General features: G+C 40.1%; 1 protein-coding gene across 1 annotated transcript in view; it reads right to left on the reverse strand.

Moving 5' to 3' along the window:
- Positions 1–23,409, reverse strand: part of nfasca (neurofascin homolog (chicken) a) — a 172,360-nt gene that overhangs the window by 106,500 nt on the left and 42,451 nt on the right. The window contains exon 2 of the mRNA XM_031277295.2: positions 9,198–9,273. The gene's annotated coding sequence lies outside the window, so the exon portion shown is untranslated. The remainder of the gene's footprint in view (positions 1–9,197; positions 9,274–23,409) is intronic.

Below are 23,409 nucleotides of genomic sequence, written 5' to 3' on the forward strand. Positions count from 1 at the left end.
ATTATATTTATTCAGATCTGCCTAGTGTGCAGCATATGGTCATACACATCCACAAAGTTTGAGCGCCCATCTGACATTTATGGACATTGTTACATTCAAAACTGCACAATTTATGTTTAAAGTTAAAGAAAATAATTTACCATGCAACATACGTGCAATGTTTAATGAAAGAGACAGCGGGGGATATCATCTAAAAGGACAATGTACTGTATGTTCAAACACCTCTTGTGCAAACTGCTGTTAAAAGCATGTGTGTTTCAGTTTGTGGGGTGACCTTATGTAATGGACTGAACAATGACATCAAACACAGCCATAATACCATTCAGTTCAAAAATAGATTAAAGAAATCAATACTTGACCAATACAGAAAAGAATAGACCGAAACATACAAAACATGGAATTGTAAAGTAAAAGTTTTGTTGCATATTGTTGTACTGTTGTAAGTTATTGTAAGACCTGAAAGATTGTATGCTGTATTTGCATATCTATTTGTTTTGTAATAATATGATATTGGGAAGTAATATTATTTTTTTTTGTGGTTTTTGGTAAATTCTGATTGTTTGTGTTTTATTTTTGTGGTTTTAAATTTTTTGTTTTGTTTTCTTTTGCAACATTGTTGATTGTTCGAGATAAATAATAAAATGAAATGAAATATTTAATCTGCAGTTTATTTTCTGTAATAGTGTAAACGCCACTAAATTGCTCTTTTAGCTTGCAATCTTTTGTATGTATTGTTTTTGAAATCCTCATACAACTTATCTCTGTCTCTGCCTGTGTTACATTACATCTGTTTTCTACTGTTTGGAGTGCTGTATGTTCCCAGAAATCAGAGGCGATGTCAGCCGATGTTGCTGGGGCTTTAGCCCCGAATGTTTTGTGTGTAGCCCCGAATGTATTTTGAAAGGTTGACTGACAAATACGAAACCGGACAATAGCCTATGTAAACCCCCGAAATCATAAGTTGCCTTATTTCATTGTGCTTTGGCTTTGCACATACTGCATACATCAGTCTAATACATTGATGCCATTAACACAAAGTTTATGAGCGCAATACTAATGATTTAGTTTGAAGTTCCTGTGACGTGACGTTTCCAGTCTATGATTCAGACTCAAATACACGGAGCTCTGAAGCAGACCTGTGCGTCGCTTAGTGTCCACTCTTGCTGTATAAAGCTGTGCAGCTTCAGGTTTATGGATGCGCTCTGCTGTCGACATGCTGTGGCAGATGTGTCGCTTTTGTGCTCTGTGTATTTCTGCAGTAGTTTCGGTTTTCCACCTCTGATGTAGCGCAGCGTTCAAGAGTTCAACGAACACAAGTGGTTAGCTGGAGACGCATAGAACGGCGATGTGTCTCAGCTGTCCCCTTGTGTGTTTGTGAAAAATAAAGTGTAAACAGGCTCAGAGACACTCTGTTGTTCAAACAAACACCATACAATTTTCAAGGATGTATAGAAGGAGAGATAGTGGAACGCAGTTATACTAGTAAAATATTAACCATGTAATATTGTAATAGATTACATCAGTCCCACAACGGTATTGAGACATTTTTTTATTGCGGTATCGCAAGATCCGATATATCCTTACATCCGTAATATCTGGGGATATGAATTTTAGTTTTGCTCCTTTTGCTCAAGTGGATGGCTCTCTTGTGTATCTCATGTGGATTTCCAACAGCGCTTATGCTAAATGCTGGCATCAGGTAATTTAGAAAGCCTGACATATTTAACCCTTGTGTTGTCTTCCAGCCGACCATGTACTTGTCTCCTGGGTCAAAATTGAAAATTGACACTTATGTTATGAGACCTAATTTTTTAGTTACAAAAGCAGAAAGAGGAATTATTTTGACTTATTTTTTGGGATGCTTTTGCCGGGGCTTTAGCCCCGAATGTTTTGTGTGTAGCCCCGAATGTATTTTGAAAAGTTGACTGACAAATATGAAACCGGAAAATAGCCTATGTAAACCCGCAAAATCATAAGTAGCCTTATTCCATTGTGCTTTGGCTTTGCACATACTGCATGTGTCGCGTTTGAGCTCTGTGTATTTCTGCCTTAGTTTCGGTTTTCCACCTCCAACGTAGAGCAGCGTACAGCCACTTCCCTAAACGTTCGCTCATTCAGAGACCAGAGTCTCAAACGGGGCTCTGTGTCAGTCAGAAGGTCTGAGATCTACTGTATCAGCAGAGCAATCACGTAGGCCTATTGCACAGCAGACTATGGTGCAGGTAGATTATTTTCTAAAATATAGTGACTTTATTCTAAAACTTCTAAACTTTATTTTTCTCAAAATATCACAACTCCTCCAAATCTCAGAGAACACAGATGGGATGAGTTATATCTTGAATGTGCGCAAAGTTTTGGACATGAGCAGAAATCTTGCTCAAACATCTGAAATATTACAGTCCAGGGGTTTATCAATAAATTAAAATGAATTAATGTATCATTGAGGTGAATAATTGTCATATGCAAATTTAAGGAGGTTACTTCCCCAACAAAAGATGCAAAAGAGGAGGGAGGAGTAAATGATGCCTATAGGCTACATGTGTGCTGACTCAGATATAATTAGAAAAGTCAATCCAAAGGAGAATAAATAGTTGAAAGCAATACAGAATGCCTGACTTACTATAATACCTTACTGCAATATATTCCATTATGTTTTTATATTTGGATTGTAATCTATGTTTCTCTTTACATAAAGATATTTCCAGCATATTGATTCAAAAAAGGTAGAAATAGGTGCATAGAAATTCACCAGAATGCAGGAAATGAAGTGTTTAATGCTCAAAATTTTCTGGGGGTGGACCCCCAGACCACCCCCCCATCATAGGTCACCACACAAATCTGGAAACAAAACCTTAGCCTTTGGGTTGCCAGGCCAGTTATGATTAGGCCAAATGTTGGTGCCATCTAACTTACATCTACAAATTGGCCAGCTGAAATGAACATACACTGGCTATTAACAAGCTGGGCAAGCCAATTGCAGTTTTGCATTGCTAAGCCACGAACCTCCTCAAGTCCTAGAAACGCCCCTGCCAGAAATAATACAAGAGATGAGAGAAAATGGGCATAATGTGGAGAATACAGGACTAAAAACAGCCCACAGTTGTGACCTGACTGCTGTCAGTGCCATGGAGGTTTTAGTAGGTTAGCGCCTCTCGTTCCAGTGTCATAGTACTGTCCCCGGGCCTTATATCAAACATGCACACACACACGCACACACACACACACACACACACACACACACACACACACACACACACACACACACACACACGCACACAGATGGCACAGGCGTGCATTAATGTAGGTTAAGTACCTGGCTCATGGGCACAACATCTGTATTCCCACCTGGAATCAGGCTTTCTGGGTCTTGACCTTCTTTAACATCTTCCTAGTCTTTCCAGTCTTTTTGTTGTCGAGTCACCAACTGTCGAGTCCGGGTCATGTCAAGTCCCCAGTGTCTGAGTCCAAGTCCGAGTCACCAAAGAAGAGTCCAAGTCAAGTCCGAGTCGATTCACCATTACCTGAGTTTAAGTTTGAGTCTGAGTCGAGTCACAAGTCCAGAGAACATCACAGAAGATAACCTTCCTGCTGAACTAACACACAGCTTTCACACAGAATATTTCATGACAGGAACTTGGTTTCTGCTGCATGCAATGTTTTTGTATTTAAATATTCTGCTGATGAGGGCTTATCCGGTGCTATCAGGCTACACACTTGCACACGTGACACACACACACACACACACACACACACACACACACACACACACACACACTCTTTGAGCCAACAGATTAACATGGCAGAAGAGGCTAAATCTCTACAGTTACGTAAATCTAAAAGTCTAAGCAGCAGCAATGGAGAAGAAGCGAGGGGGAGCAGACTGAGGACTGAAGAAAAAATATGGTTTTATAATCCTACTATTGTTTATATTCTATTTCCATTGGTTTTACTGTATACTTTACTCATTTAGTTCACATTTAGTGTTATGCTGATGATGAAAATTGTATAAAAAAACAGCTCATGTCCCACTCCTCTTGGCTGTATTGGGTCACTATTTGCTGCTTTAAGACATCAAAGAGTTGCATATAATTTTTTCTTCTCTTTGGATTTGTCATGTAAATGTGTAAATTTATAATCCAATATATACATAGAATATTAGCCTATCTTCACGTAGGCCTACGTCACTATGATGAATTTACATGGCAGAGATTTATATTAGCACAAAGTGGTGACAAAGTTCGATGGGTATATCCTGGTTACTGCGATGACATAGGCGACCCATGAGAGTGAATTTATGAGTAAATATTTAGATGATGATTCAAATCTTTTGCCATAAATATGTGAGAGTGAAGGGATCATTGTGAGCAGATGTATGTGAGGTAAGTCTGACTGATTTAATGGATTGTAATCTAATATATACTTAAATGAAGAATGGAAGTGCTCTGGGTGCTAAATCATATCATTCTCACAGATTATTGTGTAAGAAATAAATTAATGTTGTTATCTTATGGCCATATGTGGAGCCTTTGTGGTATTGTTTAGTGTCGCAACTTGTCAAACTCTGACTACATTTACCATGAATCCTGCAGCTAATATTACATACATCAACAAATTGATATTTAGGAAAAAGGTCTTAGTCATTTACCCAACCAATAGTCTAATTATATAGCCTAGCATCTAACCACTAAGACAGAGTAGGAGTCTGCCACTGTGACTTCACCCTGTACTACATGAAGGTAATACTACTAAACTGCATTAGCACTGCAAATTGACACTCAATGTAACGTCCTAATGCTCTATGTGTTTGAACATGCTCAGTAGGACCATAGACTGTAAAAATTGTGAACATATGGGTGAACACATCACCTATTAGTTTGTGGACTGCCATTTTGAAGCTTCAAGTTTGGCGATACGGGCGTCACCATCTTGGTTTTTTGAACCGGATGTGATGATTTTTGACAAAAGGGTAGAGCTGGGGAGGAGGATGTGGCCAAGCCAGTGTTGTTTATGGTTGCAATGCGCTAAGCTAAGCTAAACACTGAAGGGGGAAAGTTGTTGATTTCTACCATTCTAAAGCGAGTCATCCAGTAGAGATTTTGGGTAAACGTGTACCTCGTGGACAAAAAAACTTTCCCTCAAGTTACCAGCTAACTCTAGCAGTAGCTAGCTAGCTTGGATGGCACATCTCTTCAAAAGACATTTTTAGGTGTCCAAATGTTCCAATTAACTTTGATAAGTTGAAAACACACAGTGAGAGGGTCAAAGTTTAAGTTGAAAACACGGACAACAGCCAGAAACAAGTTGAGGTGTATTTTGATATCCACAGCATGGTTAGCATTGCTAAGCCTCTGTCCTGATTGACAGGTCCTAAAGCATCCCCTGCTTTATCGTCTATTTAAAATAAATGGGACCATTATTTACAAAATCAACATGATGCTGTATTGAAGACTTTAAACTAGCTATTGAGACCATAAACTCGTTATGAAAATGTTTACTGAGGTAATAAATCAAGTGAGGAGTAGGCTCATTTTCTCATAGACTTCTATAGAAACAGACTTCTATTTGGAGCCAGTGGAGTCGCCCCCTGCTGGAAATTAGATGCAACTTTCAGGCACTTCAGCATTGGCTTCACTTTTCAAACCCGGAAGCTTCATCCATTATTTTTACAGTCTATGAGTAGGAGTCAGGGCTGCAGTGTAACATGCAGTTGAGAGGCTGCATGTTTTTTTTTCAATTTGATCTTGTTTTTCCACAGAAAATATTATAATGTCTCTAAATGACTGTGGTAATGATTAGCTGATGTCAACATTTTCCACACGACAACTTTAAAATCTAATTCACATCTGTTTCTCTGCTTCCCAACAACAACAGGATTGGCATCAGACACATGGCCTTGAGCATTGTTCTTTCTAGAAAAAAGCCATGTGATGTGGGTAGATCACAGAGCGACAATTTGTTCTGATCTTTTCCCTTTGGCCATAAAGGGAGGGGGAGGAGGGAGAGAGAGAGAGAGAGAGAGAGAGAGAGAGAGAGAGAGAGAGAGAGAGAGAGAGAGAGAGAGAGAAAGAGAGAAAGAGAGAGAGAGGGAGAGAGAGAGAGAGAGAGAGAGAGAGAGAGAGAAAGGGGGATGGGATGGTTAGTATGAAACCTCTCGGCCAAATATTTGCAGTGAAAGGCTGGTCGTTGTCCTTTAGGGTCTCTCTCTCTTTCTCTCTCCCTCTTTCTTTCTGTTTTCTGGGTGCATTAACCTCCTCTTCACAATGCTCCTAAACAAAGGAAGGACTGTATTTGTGTATGTGTGTGTATATGTGTGTGTGTGTGTGTGTGTGTGTGTGTGTGTGTGTGTGTGTCTGTTTGTGTGCATTCGATGCTCTGGCTCTACTGTCCACCCTCCTGCCTCCCTCAACAAACACTTATCCACAACACAGACACACACCTGCACATGAAAAAAAAACACTTGAAAATGTATTAATGCAATAATCCTCCCACAAAAATCCACATCTGTGAGAAAGATATCTGACAAAAGTGTGTTCAGTGTTCAAATCCTCCTACGTGACAAACAAACAGCATGTTCAGACGGCCCTGCGTCACTGCAGCCACTTAGGCCTCCCACACACACACATACACATTCACACACACACACACACACACACACACACACACACACACATAGGTTTTACTGTTCTCCTACCATTATAAGGTTTAGGCGCAGCACCCAAGTCGTTTTGGGCACCACCTGAGCCGAATGAATGTAAAATCAATGTGAGCATCAAAACTAAAAGACTTTTCTCAGATCTAATCATTGTAGTCGGTCCCTAGTGGACTTCTTTAGCCAGTTTTGTCTTTATTTATTATGCTCTAGCTTTTCCAACATATTAGACACAGATTAAGAAATAATGGTCCAAAATTATGTGAAATTGCATTTTTCTTTATTGAAAAATTTTAAAATTTCTTGACGGAGGACCCTTAAACCCCTCTGCCAAATACAGTATGTGCACCTTAAGTCTTTCACAAACCTAGGAAAAACACTGCACACAGTGCATAAAGTATGGTTGGACTCAGACCGTAAAGACAAGTGTCATACAACACAGTGACAGTTTACACCATGCCCTTTTTACACTCCACATCATGAATAAATGAATAACATGTAACTTTTAAATGGCTTTTTCTAAATGCTGTAGTTGACCCTAAATTGTACTCAAGGACATATTCCTAATAAGAGGTTGATATGTACATTGGTGAACCAAATCTATACAGGAATAGAATTATTTTACTGGTTTCCACTGGATGTCAAGAAGAGGAAATGATGGATCGTGAAGTGTATTAATCATTTGATGGAAAGTTATTCTACTTGATCAAGACATACTGCATAAATAAGCAGGGACATCTATAGGCTACTAGATGTGATGTGCTGTATGTAGTTTAAAATATGTTGTAATATCTCATTTACCATTCATAGACGCTGAGGAAGGTGAATTTTGCAAAGCAAGACTAAAACTTGTTTTTAGAGTGAAAACATGTCTAGTCTAGACCAGTCAGTATCAGATCAATCAAAGAACTACAGCGACTGTTCAGACGACATGACTCACAAACCTTCATGACTCCTGAACCTCATGAACTACTCAAACTACTGTAGGTGTTACACACATAAGAGCATGACACCACAACTGCATGACCACTTTTACAATTTGGGGAGATGGTTTCGGAGAAATATGACACATTTCCAGAGTAGCTGGTAGGTTTTAACACTTTATGGTCTGGCAATGCCAGACCTTCCTGCACAGTGCTGTGGAGGATGGTCTGGCTAGTCCTCACAGCATTCCAGGATGGGAGGAAAACGTGCTCTGGTTTATTGGCATTTCCTTAAATCAATCACAATCGCCATGGGCGGTGCTAAGCGCCGGACAGAGCCACGGTGCCTCTGCAAAATAGCCTCAGGAAGGAACTTGTTTTGGTGGAACATGTGTATGTTCAAAGGTTGTTTTAGTTGTGCAACAGAAAACTCAGATTGGACCGATAGTCTAGCTAGCTGTCTGGAAGCGGAAGGTAACGGACATCTAGCCGAAAAGAGGGACATCCCGCGGAATTGTTCATTCATGACATGTCTATTGAGCCAGACCACACTAAGTCAAATAAAAACTGGGGCCAAGCTAAAGACTGAAGTTTAGTAAACAGTCTCCACTCACAAAATGAGCATCATATCTTGTGTAGTGTTTGTTATGTAGGAACTGAAGCTAACTCTGCTGTTGATCCCATTGTATGTATCAGAGAATGAGGCAGCTATCTGAGTACATGTACATCTAAACTCTAGAAATTTAGAAAAAAAAAGAAGAAAAAAAAAAGCGGCAAATATGCAGACAGGCAGCAGCTCTAAGAGTAATTGTAAACATGCACACAAGACATAATCCATATTTTTCCAATCAACTGGCAGAATGACTAATCAGTGTGTGAATAATCACTGAAACAGCCAATAGAGAGACAATTGAAAACAAAAATGTAAAAAATAAGATGCTCTATGTAGGACAACTATTTAACATATTTTTCCAATTTAACATTAAAAATGATGAAGGTGTGAAATAATTGGTAGCTACAGTACACATACTTTACTATCCACAAAACATTAACTCTCATAAAGCGCATGCCATGCAAGTTCCACAACTGCATTCACTCACACACAGAAAGCACAAACAACCTGAATGAAAATGTTTAAACAGATTTCGTGTTTTTTTGTTTTCAGGGCGATATTTAGTGAGAAGATAAAAAATAATTTGTGGGTCAAAGACTGTGAGCTGTGAGGGATTCAAACCCTAAAGTAGAGTACATTGTAGTCTGTTGATCCACGTGGACAGTACACTGCTGTCTTTGGAACTGATTTCTCAACAAACCAGTGTCTTTGTGAGGTTTAAAAGAACACACCATAAAATACTATATTTTCACAAAATTGTTATTTCCCACACAGTTTATAACTGCTGTCTTTATATCAATTTTATGTAAAAAAAAAAAAAAGGTGTTTACTGGGAATTTGACATTCTAATTTTTGCCTAAAAGGTGGCTGAACTCTACTTCTGTACAGAAAATAAAAGTGGATAACTGAAAGGAGGTTGGTTTATTCTCCACAACACACACACACACACACACACACACACACACACACACACACACACACGCACACACAGTGTACAGACATGTATCAGTACCTCTGTCAGTGGCGCTCTTGTGTCCAGGTGTACAGCAGCGCTGGGTGACTGTGTTGTATCTCCATCCCCATCAAACCTTCAGCATCCAAGAAACCAGAGAGAAAACAGCAAACACAAAGACTGAGCGTCTGTCCACCACAGAGACACAAAGACAACAGACGTAACTACTGTAAAGATGGACGAAAACACTACACTATGTCCATCTCTTTCAGCCAAAATCTGTTTTATTCTTCCTCACTCTCTCTATCCCTTTCTCTCTCTCTCTCCCTCTCTTTGCTCTTGCTGTTTCTCAGTCCGTACACTCTCTCTCTCTCACACACACACACTGATTCTCCATCTGTCACCGCCCCCTCTCCTTCACTCCTCCCACCTCATACATTATTAATGAGCCTCAGACACACACATGCTCCACTGCTGTCAAACACACTCACACGCACACACGTTACAAGCTGTGTCCCACACACACATGCAAGTCAAACACCGCGGACCACCTTTGGACAAACACTGTCTGTATGAGATCACAGAGGCATGTTTCTGCTTCATTTCAGAGTAGTTGTGTAGTTATTTGATGGACTCAAACAGGATGATTTTAATGGTAAAATTAACAAAACTAGGACTAAAATGTCTGTAACCAAAATAACATAGATCCACAAAAATGATTCAGCAACAGGTTTCCCCCGTTTGGAGAAACAATCTACCAATCAGAGCTTTGCAGGCAGGACTGAGAACGGGGACAGACTGTTCAGAAAGTATTCAGACACTTTTTTCACATTTTGTTGTGTTGCAGCTTTATGCTAAATGTTTAAGTTCATTTTCCCCTCATTAATCTACATGCGCTACCCCATAATGACAAAGTGAGAAAAGGATTTTACAAATGTATTAAATAGAAAAAAAATGAAGCTCAGTTGTACACGTTATTGTCCACATGTAAAACAGTTGGAACTGTTCCTATGTCACAGCTGGATGTCTGGTGCTGCACAACTTGCATCATTTCCTGGTAGTACAACATGTGTAGTATAGGTGTCGTATAATGAGAGGTACAGCAAGAATGTAAGCTTTTCTTGAACTGGCTACAAAAATAAATCCCTGTTATGCCACAGCAAAATAATGATTTGGTCTGTCAATCAACAGACAACGAATCAGTGATCATCATTTATATAATCATTTAGCAAGTAAAGACACCAAAACACAGCTTCACAAGTACCAGAGGAGAATGTTAAGGCTTTTGTGTTTTAGTACATGGTAAATGGGGTTTTTAACAATCAGAAAAGAAGCCATTTAGACTGAGCCCTTTTATATTGACAAAGTGACTGAATTATTTGAATTGTCATTACATAGACTGATGTGCAGCTGACACACCTTGGTCTTGGCAATCTTGTAGCCATGACAATAAATGCTTTTTATTTTGTGCTTTTTTTATGTAGCAGTTTTTCCTTGTGGTCGGACATAAATGTGCAGTAATTTGTTTTGTCTTTGGTTTTCTGTATAAAGACAGTGACCTCAGTGGGTCTGTCTGATGAAATGAAAATATGCGTTCCTCCCACACTCTCCACATGTACATGTAACCTATAAAAGCTCAAACACACACGTCAGCCATGCATGAACACATTCACACGCAAAACACACACAGGTCACGGAGAAGACAGGGCAGATCATGCATGAATGCAGAGCATGCATGCACACACACCAACATCTCACACACACAAACATGCAGTAGTCCATGCACGCAGTGCAGGCGAGGAAGCCCCCCTCAGCTGGAGGCTATCTGACTTTTCTCATTGACAAGATATGGCTGGAAGTCAGAGAAAAGTGTGTGTGTGTGTGTGTGTGTGTGTGTGTGTGTGTGTGTGTGTGTGTGTGTGTGTGTGTGTGTGTGTGTGTGTGTGGGTGGGTGGGTGGTTGGAGCGGATGGGTGGGAGCAAAACCCAGCAAAAATGTAGAACGTGGATAAATACAGTAATATAATAGTAAACGCACCTTTTAAAATACTATTTAAAGGAATACTTGCATAAGTATGAGTATACCCGTAATTGTTGTCTTACCCAAAGTCTGTAGATATCAAACTGGCCACCAGTCCATTCAAGAGTCAGCTGGTGTTTGTCTAGATATAGGGCAGACTGCAAACCTGGCAACCCCACTATGAGGATAGGACCTTTAAGATGTTGCATGCAGTCACTGCATCCAGCTGCTGATCAAGAAAAAGCTCCAGTACAGATGTTACTTTGGCCTAGAGAGTCTGTTACTTTATGTACCACTTTAACTGCAACATCCCCCGTTTGTTGCATGTGGTTAAATACACAAAGATGTTCTGTATCTTGCAGGTTTATATTTTTACTTTTGCTTCCAGACTTTGTGCAAAGCTAGGCTAAACACACTTTGGAGCTATTTGTGTATGTAATGGTTATAGTACTTTGCTTTCAATGCAAATTATTTTTAACCCTCACACGACCAACTCTCCAATCACACAACCAACTGGAGTTATCGTTAACATGGAAATCTTTCCAGTCTCTACCTATCATCACACAGGACGTGATGTGGCATTGGGTCTTTGCTCAGGATGGACATTGGGTGGAGCATTTAGGCATTGGGTCTTTGCTCAGGATGGACATTGGGTGGAGCATTTAGGCATTCAGACCAAACGTGGCAACGGCACCAGAGCGCTCTCAAAACCCAATATCTCCAATTGCTTGCGCTTTGCCACAACGGATTTCTTTGCTGTAAATGTCGGCTGAACTTCAACGCCATGCATAATAAGGATGATATGGTGTAAGCTGTCCCGCACAAACAGGTGCAACAAAATGAACATGTCAATGTCAGTCTGTTTATCAATATGTCAACATTTACACATTGGTCAAACACGCTTTTTTTAAAATAAAAACTTCAAAAAAGCCCATTCAAAATGTGGTTTACTTAATAGGAGAAAATAAGCAGAAAGAGTAAGACAGAACAAAAAATCTAGAGAGGGAAAGAGAGGGAGGGGGCTTGGTGGAGGATTTGGACCTTTAGGGCATGTTAAAGAGCCCTCCCTCCCCTCCTGGAGTTTAAGCAGGCCTGAGGCCTAGTGAGACACAGAAAGACAGAGAGATTTTCAGTTTTATGTGTGTGTGTGTGTGTGTGTGTGTGTGTGTGTGTGTGTGTGTGTGTGTGTGTGTGTGTGTGTGTGTGTGGGTCTAGGCTTGACCCCCTGACCTCGGCCAGCATTTTCAGCTCCCTTCTGTCTCCCGCCACACCCCCAAACAATCAATATCCCTCCAACCCGCTGCCGCTAGCTGTGACATGCAAATGATCCTCGCATATAATTAAAAGATATGCCCTGACAACAATAGGATAACCTCAACCTCCCCTCTGCTTTTCCTTAAGACATGCGCCAAGACATTCACACACACGTACACACGCACACGCACGCACACATGCACACACACACACACACACACACACACACACACGGAGTGCACAAACAAAAGCAAAGACAACACCAACTCGTGCCCAGATGGACTGCAGTCAGTTGACCTCTGCTTAGATCTGCAACAGACAACCAAACATACAAACATCAAGATAAGTGCACTTGAGCCCCCTCTAATGCTCAACACAAACACACACACACACACACACACACACACACACACACACACCTCATAAATCATCCTGTTACTACTTCAAAACTGAAGCTTGCAGATTGGAGTTATGCTCGTGTGCAATAACTTCCACATGTTTAATGTAGCATACTCTAAATTAAAACTGAATTTAAATGTTAAAGACTGAGGTCAGCATACAAAGGAAAGTCAATATGTCTTACTATCTAAGACCCTGTCTCCTCTGAATCGGAAATATTTCATTGGCATACAGTACAGCTGCTCTTTTATAAGCATAGAGAAATTATAAGAAAATAACAAGTATGTAAAAGAAAAAATGTAAGATACATATATATAATTGACTCTACAGCTTGTATGTATTGTATAAATGAATGATAATCGTATCTACTGTCCAATAGAAATGAAAACACAAAACTATAAGATGATCAACGGTCTTTAATTAGACTTATTGGAATTGGACTGCTTGAGCTCTGAGACACTGATGAGACTGAGAGATGCAGGAAAAGCTCAGAGAAACACTGAGGTTGAATTTAGATTTTTTTTGTCAAACTACTGTTTCCAAAAGTCAAAAATGGACTCTCATGGGACGCCTGGATAGCTTGCCTGGTAGAGCGTGCGCCCCATGTATAAAGGCTCAGTCCCTGTCAAAGCGGCCGCAAGTTCGACCTGCCCTTTGCTGCATGTCATTCCCTCTCACGCTCTCCCCTTTCACGTCTTCAGCTACCCTGCATAATAAAGGCCTAAAATGCCCAAAAAATAATCGTAAAAAACAACAACATTCAATCTCAACTCTGACTTGGTACCATTGAAGATTTAATTAGTAGGCATATGCAATGAAATGATCTTGACTAAGCCATGTAAAAAAATTAACACAGCTTTAAAAGGAATATATTAATTTAACAGTCAGCATTCAGAGACTTCCAAGACTTGCAAGCAATTGATATCAACTGGCTTTGCATACTTGACTTTTAAATTAAAAAGGTAGAAATGTGTTTTATACTCAGCAAAGTACGGTGCTGCTTTGGTATGACACTGGAACTCGTATTGAACAATTCTTTATGGTGAGTTAGGAATTAAGGGAAGTGGAAACAGAGTAAGTAAAGGAGATGGATATAAGAAATGAGGGCAACTTCATTGCTAGACAATAGCTAGACTACAGTGTATGCCATGGGGTGGGGGGGGCATGCGTTAATTAACTCTGCCGTTGACCCCTACACACACACACACACACACACACACACACACACACACACACATACACACACACTGAGTACAGCCATGTCCTGTGGTTATTGAACCGGGTAGAGCCCACCCTGGGCACTGGGAGATTTTGTTTTTTCAATGAAATGACAATGAAATAGCACACAAACACACACACACACATACACACACACACACACACACACACACACACACACATGAATACACACACATATACACACACATATACACACAATAACTAACTGTAGTAAACACTGCTGTATGACTCAGTAGAAACCAGTGGTTGGAGGGTCACATGAGTCATGAAGCTGAAACAACAATCATTAGTCGTTTTGTCAGAGAGAGCTTCTGGTTGTCTGAGTGTGTGTGTGTCCTCTACCTGCATACATCAGACTTAGAACAACAGCATAACTGTGGAGTGTGTGTGTGTGTGTGTGTGTGTGTGTGTGTGTGTGTGTGTGTGTGTGTGTGTGTGTGTGTGTGTGTGCGCGTGTGCGCATGTGTATGTTAGTCCAGGCCTAATCCATGGTAAGCAGATACAGAGTGGGCTACTATCAATAAGGCTTTGTCCAGTGGATGGATGATTGCAGATTGAGCCAAACAATATGGTGGAGGAACAGACAGTAACTATTGTGCAAACAGTGTCCCCGTCCTTTTCCTCTCAAGTCACACACAGCAACATCACACTGTAGCACAGACGATGGAAACAGGAAACATATTTAATTTGAACAAGAGCTCTTTCACGTTATAACAAAGTATTGTATATAACAGCATACCAACGTATCATGTTATAATGTAAGACAAGTGTTTAATTTTGACTAAGTTATGACTCAGAGAAGATGGGATGGGATTTTTAATACATTGTGTTTCTGTGTTCTAATCTGAAGTTGTATAATTTGATGTGAAAACACCACCCTATGTGACAGCACAAATATTCAAACCAGAACAACAATACCTCTGACAAACACACACACACACACACACACACACACACACACACACATACACATGCATGGTCACACATGAATAGCCCCCTTCATCAGTATCAGGTAGCTCACTAATTAAGCTATTTAAAAATGTATAGGGACAGGGATGTACTGTAAAGGGAGATCGGGTAGGAGAAAAAATACTTGGGGGAAATAACTTTAATTTTCACATACAAAAAAAACATACATGTTTACTAAAGGGAGAAATTGAAAGCAAGAGAGTGAACAAGAGTAAAAGTAATGACAGCAAAGAGTTACAGTATTTGACCCCATGCAGTGCAGTTTCCTGGAAGTGCAACAAGTGATACACTAGATGTCATATCAACCAGTGTATGCATGGTTTACAGTTTTTTCCAATTGCTAACACACTAAAATGACATGCATAGTACAATTACTATAAACTGACACACAACGACGCAAAACCTCTTCTCAAGTCTCCAAAATTCTAAACACATTTGCTGCTTTACACACATATTGCAATTCAAAATGGCACTTTTTACAGTAAATGCACTGAACACAGTTCTCTGCATAAGACACAACAATCTGACATAAAGTCACATGCCAAAACACCTCAATGGTTAATTGTTACCACTTCAATCAGGAAGTAAGCACTATGAAAAGACCACATTTTACACATTTATGCTGTGCAAATTTTTTCTGCAATTTTCTTTTTCAGTTTACTGTTTTTTGTGAGCATATTTTTGTTCAGTCCAATGTGTATATCTGCTGTGCATATGTTGCACTGACTTGTTTGGTGAAAAATAAAAAAATAAATGTATCAACAGCATGTGTGTGTGTATATGCAAATATTTCTGTGCATATGAACAATCTGTAGAATTTTCTAAAATTTGAACTATTTTAGTATTATGGCAAAGCATACTAAAGATGAGAGTGCTTTTCATTACGCCCAACAGTGTGTAGTTGGTTAGACAAAAATCTGGTAATATGAATGAAGCGTGTGCCATTTGGTGCAAAAGTTTGATTTTGATAAAGCTATATGTAGTTTTGGTTGCAGTGCTTCATTTTGCAGGATATATGAGGTATTTTGCAGTTTGGGTGTGTGGTTTTGTGAACTGTGTTAAGTATTTTGATAAAACCAGCCTAGTTTGCAAAATTGTGTTTTAGCAATTGGCAACATGGCATCATGACTTTGCGTAAACATACACGCCACTTTCATAAAGCCAAATGGCGTGTTATCTGTACGCATTTTGAGCTATCCACGTGTATGTCTACGCTGTATACAGCGGATGTAAACATACACACCAGTTGCCACGTGCCGTGTTATCGCGAGGACGTGCCGTGCTATCGCGAGAACAACGTCACACGCGTGTAAAAAAAAAAAGAAAAAAAAAAGGTTGGGTTTAGGGAAAGAACATTGGGAAAGGCTTTCATAACAATAAAAAAACGAGAAAAAAAACACGACGGTGACCAATGTCACACGCTTAGGGAAACAATAAACGGTTGGGTTTAGGAAAAGAACATTGGGGAAGGCGTTATTAAAAAAAAAAAAAAAAAAAAAAAAAAACGGTTGACAAACGCCATACACGAACCCAGCCCTCCTGGGTGAAAGTCCTGTGTTTGCAATTGGAAAAAACTGTAAGAGAAAATCAAGGGATGTTTTAAAGGGCTGAGAGAGAGAGAGAGAGAGAGAGCGAGAGAGAGAGAGAGAGAGAGAGAGAGACACACACACACAACTCTTGGTCAATGATGGTCAACACAACAACAACAACCAGTTCAGGCAGCGCTCCGACAGACCAAATTTGGTCTTTGGCTCTGAGAATAGACATCTGAAAACCACGTCTGCTTCTGGCACAACATCGCTTTGCTGCCAGTCTGGTGATTTTCTTCAACGAGAGCATATTAAATACACAATGTAATGCTTAAAATGTAAAAAAAAAACATTTAGTGATTCACTCTCCAACAATTAGATGTGTTGGAATCGGCATCAAAAGTTGACGTTTAAAAGCAGGAACGCCGGTATATCAGCCTGCAGAGTAATTTTTACTGTATCAGTTGTCAAACGCTGCTTTATACTGTAGAAAGCTTCTCCTTCAGTTCATTGCATGCATACATCTGAAGGCAGCAGGACAGATACACGTATGTTGATAAACCTGCAGCCTCTGATTGGAGAAGTTCCGTGCCAGAGCACAGTGCCATTACGCATCCACCCACAGTCCACTGTGTTTACCTTCATTACAGTAAATCATACGCAAATGACAGCAGGCAGCTACAGAACAACCACACACACACACACACACACACACACACACACAAACACACACACACACACACACACACACACCAGACTGGATGGTTATAACTTAGTATTCTGCCTGTTTATAAAAGAGACGTTGGATTACAGGCTCATCAATCCTCTTTTCCAACTTTCTTTTAAGCAAAAGTAGCATTTTAAGTTTTTTTTCTTGAAATGCTGCAGCACAAATGCTGCTTATCACACTTTAAAATATGATGCAATCATTCATGACGTGAGATACAGTAGAATCAAAAATGAAATAGCGTTAGATTGATGTGATCATATATGGCTTTATCAATGTTTTTGGGTAATTAGTCATTTCTATCATCATTGTACAAATGCAATAAAACCCCACAGCTCTGGCTGCAGATTTGTGCTGCTGTGTGTTCATGTTGTGAACAGAACCTGGCAAAACAGTTTCACCCGCAAGTTGTTTTTCGCATAAGAATCTGTTGCTGCACTGTAAACAGCTTGAGTCTGTTTTGTGTTGTGTCAGATACAAAACCAGGAGCAGAGAAACAGCCTGTCATGGACAGAGAGAAACAGGGATAAAATCGTGAGAGAAGGCAGACAGTGAAAGGAGGACAAGTGAGAGATAGGGAGTGGAGAGGGAGCAGCTGTTGCAGACGGAATCGAGAGAGAGGCTCGCTGTCTGGAGGTAAACAAGACACACACCGATAATTGAGCAACAGTTGCCATGGCTACATTGATGCTGAATATCCGCCCATACCCAACCCTAGACACAAAAACACACACACACACACACACACACACACACATTGACAGAAGGTGGACACACAAGTCAAAACAACTCAGCAAAGTCTAAGCACTAAAAAACAGCCTTCACATGAGCATGTCCTTTGATTTTAAATATTTTATCTATTCAGTTTGTCCCACTGAGACAGTAACCATCAGGACAGCAACATGCCGTACACACATAAAACTGTGAGATATCATTTACAGGAAATTGAAATTGTTAAATACATTTCAGTCTGTTTTTGTAAAGGACAGAAGAAACTGAGCATATATGGATTATTTCCAACTCTTTAAATCAGTCAAGTGATCTGCAGCAAACGACTGCATGTAAAAGCCATCATATCCATTATATTTATCCAAGTTCTATCCAAGCCTTATGTCCTTGTAAGATGATTGGAATACTCTGTTGTAGCTGAGCAACACACTTTAACATCAATGAATAATTCAAAACATTGTAATGAATGCTAATGAATGCTAATGAACAGCTTTTAGCTCCATACCTGGACGCTTAAGTCTTCTTAGAAGCAAATTAGCTGGAGTCGGAATGCTGCTATTTCTTTCTTTTCTACATACATTTATTATTTAAATGGTTACCACAGTGCAATAATTTTACTGAACAACAAACAACAGTTTCATGGATACAGACCTAAGATCTGAAGATGTTCTATCAGCAGGTTCTTTAACACAATACAGCATGTAATGTATTTTGGTTTGTACATAGTATAAAGTATGTACCAGAATTAAGAAGAAAAGTTTGGAGTGCTCGAAGTTCAAAACCAATCATGAAGGTGCTCTTTGAAAAGGGAACACAAAACTTCAAAAGAGAAAAAAGGTCTGAGTGCCTTGTACCTTTTTTTCTCTTTTCAATCAGAGAGGTTGCAGCAGTTTATCCAACTGATCTAAACCCCTTTATTTGTAGGTCAAACTGAAAAAGTAAGCGCATGTGACACCTGAAAACTGTGTACACACAACTACAGTACAGCTGAAAACTGTGATGGATGTTTACAATGGACATGGGTTGTCATCAACACTTCCTTCTCATTTTCTCTAATAAGACTAGCCTCTGGGTTTGGTAAAAACTTAACTGTAACCTTTAAGTGTGTTGCCACATTCCCAGATCTCAGTACCGATAGAAATGACTGCCACAACTTCATGAATAAAACCTCATCTTTATTTTAGAACTGCATTTACTTGAATGAAAAAAAGACTGCCACATATATCTCATGGCTGGTTATTACCACATGTCCCAATACAAACAATACAGAATAAAATAAAATAGTGTCTGTCCCTCTGCTGCGAGTATCTTTAAACAGCAAATAGAATACTGTAGGTGACATGTGTCAGTGTTGGCGCTGGATTCCAGACAGCATAGAAAGTCATGAAAAGGTTTGAAAAGTAAAACTATGAGGGGGCAGGGGATGACTGAGCCTATAGCAGACACAGTGACGACAGTGTGTGTGTGTGTGTGTGTGTGTGTGTGTGTGTGTGTGTGTGTGTGTATGTGTGTGTGTGTGTGTGTGTGTGTGTGTGTGTGTGTGTGTGTGTGTGTGTGTGTGCGCGCCAGCAGGCCTAAAACACTTCTTCCCTGATTGTCTAGTCAAATAAAGGTTGTCGCGCGCCTATTGTCCATACACTAACACAAAAAAACCTGCCTAACCACCATGCCTCAGCCCCCAAACACACACACTTCAATCCCCATGTCTTTGTCTCCAGCTACAGGAGGTGTGGTCGTTTTTCTACAGTTAATGAGTTGGCGGGGCCACAAGGGCCAAGCGGAGGCACGGGTCATTCTTTCATTTAGTCCTTTAAAAATCCTTAACCCCCCCCCCACACACACACACACACACACACACACACACACACATACACATCAAAGTGATGAGATACACTAACAATGCTGCTGGGAAAGAAACAGCAAAAATGTTCCTTAGACATAAAAAACAAGTCTCCGCTTTCCAATAACAACACATACAGTAACAATGCTCATGAACACACATCCACACACACACACACACACACACACACACACACACACACACACACACACGTATAGTCCTGCCGTCTGGTGACACAATAGCTTTTGGTAGCAGCTGGTCAGCAGTAGCCATAGGAGTCACACACTGACACACATGCAAACATTCAACATGTACAAGCCCCTGCATGTCTAATGACGTGCCAAGACAACATAAGAACAGAAGACAACTTGACTGGCCATCTGTGGCATGGAGGCCATGTGGAACATCTGCGGCAATCAATAACACACTCTCTCTCCCACACAAACACACACACAGAGGCATGCAAGAGTAACAACGACATGTATGTTGACAAAAGCAAAGAAATCTACTGTATGTGTATTTTGCTGAAAATAAAAGCATGCATACACCATATATGTTTGATATTTCTGTTGCTCATTTGCTAGAATACAGAGCCTTCATGAGTACCTTTTTTGTAATTTATTACAAATAAGTAATTCAGGCTCATAAATTTATATCAATTTACTGCAACTGGAAGGAGCAGAAGTTCCAGGCTGTAGCATCTACGCTGAGGGAGTGTAGCCAGCAGCTGTGCAGCTGCGATCTGGTTTAAAGTTTTATACATTCCTTTATACTATATATAAAAGAGGGTGAATATGAATAATTTTAATCTCCTCACATTGTCTTCATGTGGAAATCAACACATATGGTGGGACTACAGAGACAATCAGCAATCACACACACAATCTGTCACATCTGTCAGTGCATTGCTGCTTATAAAGACATCAGGACACACACACATACACTGGATAGGTGCGTATGTGTTCACGCACGCACACGCACGCGCGCACACACACACACACACACACACACACACACACACACACAAACCTCCCCCACTTCTGGGAAACACCTGCCATGTTATTCTGGGGAACAGAACACATGTGCCAGAACACAGATCACACATCCCTTAACCAATTACTAAAAGACTGCTTACACACACACACACACACACACACTCACACCTCCTCCTCCTCTGCTTTAACAAAACAACGTGCACCACTCACCTCACTCTATTCATTAGGACTTAATGAACACATCAACGAGACAGCTGAGAGGCAGCTGACAGGGACGCAAAGAGTAGATAGAGTTGACATTGTTGTTGAGCATGCAGAGCAAGTCTCAATGCAATCTGGTCAGTAGATGTTGAGTTATCAAAGTGTTGGACAGTAGGACAGACAGATGGATTGAGGGATGAGTGACAGGCCAAACTCCATCACCACTTGGGGCACAAAAATGTGCTTACACGTTGTCATGAACATGTGTGTAAGTGTTTGCTTGTATGTGAGGTGTCATACAGGCCGGGTTTTATAAGAAAGTAGGGCCACCTCACCTGAAGTAAAGACCTCCTCCACTGACTTCACAAAAAGTATACACTTTTATAAAACAAACCATCATCTTTCAGGAAATGCCATATAGTTAATGAATATGGCTAATGTGTACGCTGTAATATATTAACTAAATGGAGACAAGATGCGTCAGGATCTGGATGGCTTACCATGTCCTTCCCCAAAGCCTAACTAAAGCCCTATATGCACAAGATCTCGACATCTAACCGTTTGCAATAATAATGGAGGTTGTCTGTGATCTTAATCCCGTGCGAATTGGCCATGTCTGTAATTTGTAAAGTAAAAATTCCCAGGCAAATGAACCTACCAGGGGGGGTAATTTCTAAATCATACAATGTCCACTAATCCTGGCGAATAGGGCTTATGTTTTTTACATAAATTGATGTTTGAGCTTCAAAACAAATCATAGTCCATAAATCAAGTCCATTGATATACATGCTTTTTATAAGAGGCCTATATACCCACATGATTGACTTTGAATTGAGTAGTGCTATGATCCACTCATATCCACTGACTAATGTAGCCTTTTCTAAATTGAGGGCTTCTAAAGTCTAAAGTCTTTGTGAGTGGTGAGATCAGATCCGGTTTGCAAGACGACAGCAGTGTCCAAAGATAAATGGACTGAGGAAGATGATGATAATGTGAGGAAGAAAAAAAGGCAGAAAAAGGCAAACTGACTTACTGAGATAAAGAAAGAGAAGAGAGTGGACACTGGAACTGTCAGTGATGCTGGAGTGTGTGTGTGTGTGTGTGTGTGTGTGTGTGTGTGTGTGTGTGTGTGTGTGTGTGTGTGTGTGTGTGTGTGTGTGTGTGTGTGTGTGTGTGTGTGGTTGGGTGACCTATATGTGTCAGTGCAGTGTGTAGGAGACCCCTGGGCTTGGGTTATATTTGGTCATCACACATGGTAACTCAACCACCAAGGACATACACACACATACACACACACACACACACACACACACTAGGGGTCATATCTTATTTGGGGATTATTAGCATCATCCAGTGCACTGGTATATTGAGCCTGAATACACCTGATTAAATGAATATTTCACTAGTTCAAACTATACATTACTCCAATCAAAAGTCTAACGCTCTATTGAAATTAAAGTCAACAAACTGAGACTAAAGGCCATTTTTTTCAGCGGCGCACGACAAAGCGGAAACAGGAAGCATGAACGAGCTCCTGGGCAAGTGACTGCAAGTCTCTCTTGTAAACTTGTAAACTGAGTTAAGATGAGTTCTTTTATTATATTTAATATTATATTTATATCCGACGAAGTAGGTCATTGAATCAAATCGAAGCATTGACGTCAATGCTGCTGCCAGTTCTGCCGTTGTTTACCTTTTTCTTCTTCTTCTAGTCCATAGAAATAGCAAAGTCGGTAGCCTTTCCTCATTAGCGCCACCTCTGTTCAGGAGAAGACTGCAACTAGTGTCGCGACCACCACGCGCGAGTATAAACAGTTAAGGCGCTCCCATGACGTCACACTGGCGCTCGACAGGTCGGCTGCGGTGAGTATACCCCACGTTTTACTGTAACTATTTGACATACAATGGAAAACGATCATTCTCAATTCATTCGGTCAGTTAAATTATATGCTTGACAATTATCTGCCTGAAAACAGTGACTGCATAAAATTGTCCTCGAAATCAAAGCTCTACTATACTGACTATACTGTAAAAAAAAAGAAAATTTAAAAAAATGGCTTCACCATCCCAGCATCAAGATGAAATAATCAGAGGATTGGTTTAGGATAGATGTTCCATTATAGTGAAATAAATGATTGACCAGTAGTCAATAGTCTTTGCTTCCAATCTCAAAAAAACAGGGTAGTTCTCTTAATGTTACCTTTCCCCTTGACTATTCACGAAATTCTAACTCACAGTCAATTTCAGACAGGATTTAGGCCATTGATGGAATCATGCTTCATTTTATTACCAGTAATACCTACTCTAAATATTTGTCCACAAGGTTTGGGATTCACCATTATCTATATGTAGAGTTCACTGATTGGTCCAA

The sequence above is a fragment of the Sander lucioperca genome, chromosome 6 (assembly GCF_008315115.2).
Source record: "Sander lucioperca isolate FBNREF2018 chromosome 6, SLUC_FBN_1.2, whole genome shotgun sequence".
Taxonomy (NCBI): domain Eukaryota; kingdom Metazoa; phylum Chordata; class Actinopteri; order Perciformes; family Percidae; genus Sander; species Sander lucioperca.